This window comes from Bombus fervidus, unplaced genomic scaffold (genome assembly GCF_041682495.2).
Source record: "Bombus fervidus isolate BK054 unplaced genomic scaffold, iyBomFerv1 scaffold0067, whole genome shotgun sequence".
In the NCBI taxonomy this organism is placed as follows: Eukaryota; Metazoa; Arthropoda; class Insecta; order Hymenoptera; family Apidae; genus Bombus; species Bombus fervidus.
The window spans coordinates 2159-5000 of NW_027212630.1; the positions used below are offsets into that span (position 1 = coordinate 2159).

The window sequence follows — 2842 nt, forward strand, 5'->3', positions numbered from 1 at the left end:
CGGCTTTCTCTGGGTTCGCGAAGAACAGAAAAAAGCACAGAGGATGAAAAACGCAACGACGACCCATCGATGCGACGGTCCTCGTTGTCTTCTCGTCAGTCGTCTCGCGCCTGCAGAATACATCTCTGCCGCACGAACAGACGGAGTGGGTATTCGATCCCTGGGGCTGTACGAGTAAAAACATCTTGATGAAAAGACGGTTGTGTTTCTTTAAGGCACACAGTTTTTCGTTACGCCACCAAGTTTAGGTTTAGGTTTTAATATCTTGGTTCTCTTTTCTCTCCTCTCTCGACTGACTTTGTTCAAAAATATTTTTGCTTTCTCTCAGTCTCGCCAAAAATTCATTTAAGACGACGTCGGGGGCGCGGTCATTCGTGCTTATCGAAGACTAACAAAACGTAGCAGAGGCTGATACAAAAAGAAAAAAAAAATCGGCCACGAAGAAAACTCGCTCTGTGTATCTCGATAACCGCGTCGACGACGACGGTTCTCTCCGCGCTCTTTTAATTCGTATCCTTCTTCTTGCGCTTCGTCCGACTCAGAAACGTTCGTAAAACACGAACGACGGCGGGTTGTCAAGCCAAGAAGGGACAGAGAAGAGACGGAGGTAGTTTTGCGAGTCTCCCGTGAACGCGATAGATTTTTCATATATATTTGTATCGAGAGCATGCGTACGCCGGTCTCCACACGATCCAGCGACGAACGCCGACGAACGTCCAACAATCGCTCGTACGTCGCGTACGAGCCCTCGACCGCTCTTTAATTCGTATTCTTTTGCTTGGCGCTCGTCCTCCGACTCAGAAACGTTCGTTTAAAGATAAAACGAACGACGGCGGGCTGTCGACGAGGCAAGAAAGAACAGAGAGATACGGACCGAGAGCAACGATACGCAACGCAAGCAGTCTTAGGTTTACGTGAGCAACCCTCAGCCAGGCGTGGTCCAGGAATTGTATCCGTGGACCGCAATGTGCGTTCGAAATGTCGATGTTCATGTGTCCTGCAGTTCACACGTTGACGCGCAATTAGCTGCGTTCTTCATCGACCCACGAGCCAAGTGATCCACCGTTCAGGGTAATCGTTTATGCATGGATTTTTGTTTGTGTACTCAGGTTTTTGTACTCTTATTCTCGGTTCGAAAGAAGCCGATATCCGACAAACGTCCGACCAACGGGAATCGAACGCGCGGAAGTCGCCATATGATTGACGACACGAAAATACGTTCGAAAACGAAATCGGACGGACTGCGCGACGACACACGCAGCCCGCCGACCGGGCGTAAAGTGCATTATAATATATAACAACCAACGAGATCGAAGCTCCGTTCGTCAGGAAACGACGGGGATATAACACCCGATTCTGAATCCTCTGTACAGCACACGATCTCGCGAAGAAAGCGCACGGTGGCTAGCCCATGATATATATATATGTTCGTTCCTCTCGTCCAGTTATTCGAAGCAAACAGCCGATATGCATCTCCATCGTTCGGGTAAAAAAAAATCGATGGGACGCGCACGGTCGTAGTCTTCCTCGCGCGGTCGTTTCTTCCCGATAGCCAGAAGCAGAGTTTGAAAAACTCTAGCGACGGAACGAGGCATTAGACTCTCGACAACGAGGATACAGACACGGCCGGCGGTCCCCTCTGAATCGACTTCGGTGGTTCAGGTAAAAATAAAAAAAATCGATGGGACGCGCACGGTCGTCCTTCCTCTTCCTCGCGCGCGGTCTATTCTTCCCGATAGCCAGAAGCAGAGTTTGAAAAACTCTAGCGACGGAACGAGGCATTAGACTCGCGACAACGAAGATAGAGAGACGGCCGGCGGTCCCCTCTGAATCCACTTTGGTCGCTCAGGTAAAAATAAAAAAAAATTCGAAAGGGACGCGCACGGTCGTCCTTCCTCTTCCTCGCGCGGTCTTTTCTTCCCGATAGCCAGAAGCAGAGTTTGAAAAACTCTAGCGACGGAACGAGGCATTAGACTCTCGACAACGAGGATAGAGAGACGGCCGGCGGTCCCCTCCGAACGGATGGCGACAACGACGACTAAAGCGCGAAAAATCGCGACGAAAAGGAACGCATCTCCGTTCAGGTGTATGTGTGTGCGTGCGTTTAAAAAAAATTCGATGGGACTCGCAGCCATCGGCCTCGCGCGGTCGTTTCTTCCCGATAGCCAGAAGCAGAGTTTGAAAAACTCTAGCGACGGAACGAGGCATATGACTCACGACAACGAGGATATGGACAGGCGGTCCCCTCTGAACGGGTCGACGAGACGATGGTAAAAGAGACGAACCGGACGAAACTTCCGTCGATCAGGTAAAAATAAAAAAAAATTCGATGGGACGCGCACGGTCGTCGTCGTCGTCTTCCTCGCGCGGTCGTTTCTTCCCGATAGCCAGAAGCAGAGTTTGAAAAACTCTAGCGACGGAACGAGGCATATGACTCACGACAACGAGGATAGAGAGACGGCCGGCGGTCCCCTCTGAATCGACTTCGGTGGTTCAGGTAAAAATAAAAAAAATCGATGGGACGCGCACGGTCGTCGTTCCTCTTCCTCGCGCGCGGTCTATTCTTCCCGATAGCCAGAAGCAGAGTTTGAAAAACTCTAGCGACGGAACGAGGCATTAGACTCGCGAGGATAGAGAGACGGCCGGCGGTCCCCTCCGAACCAACTTCGTCTAGTTAAGAATCGTTATACTCTTTACCATCACTCGCACTGGTATATATCTTTTCGGGCCAACATCCACGCAATGCGTTTTCGTTCTAGGTTACCCGATCCACGAGTACGAACGTACAACGTGGTTTCGTTTTGTCGAACATCGTATATCGTTCGCCGTTGAAACGAACGAC

At 50.5% G+C, this 2842-nt stretch overlaps 1 non-coding gene across 1 annotated transcript; it reads right to left on the bottom strand.

Moving 5' to 3' along the window:
- Positions 1-919: 919 nt before the first annotated feature.
- On the bottom strand, positions 920-1074 carry LOC139997367 (5.8S ribosomal RNA). The gene has a single exon (XR_011802753.1). It is a non-coding gene; the product is annotated as a 5.8S ribosomal RNA (ribosomal RNA).
- Positions 1075-2842: the final 1768 nt, after the last annotated feature.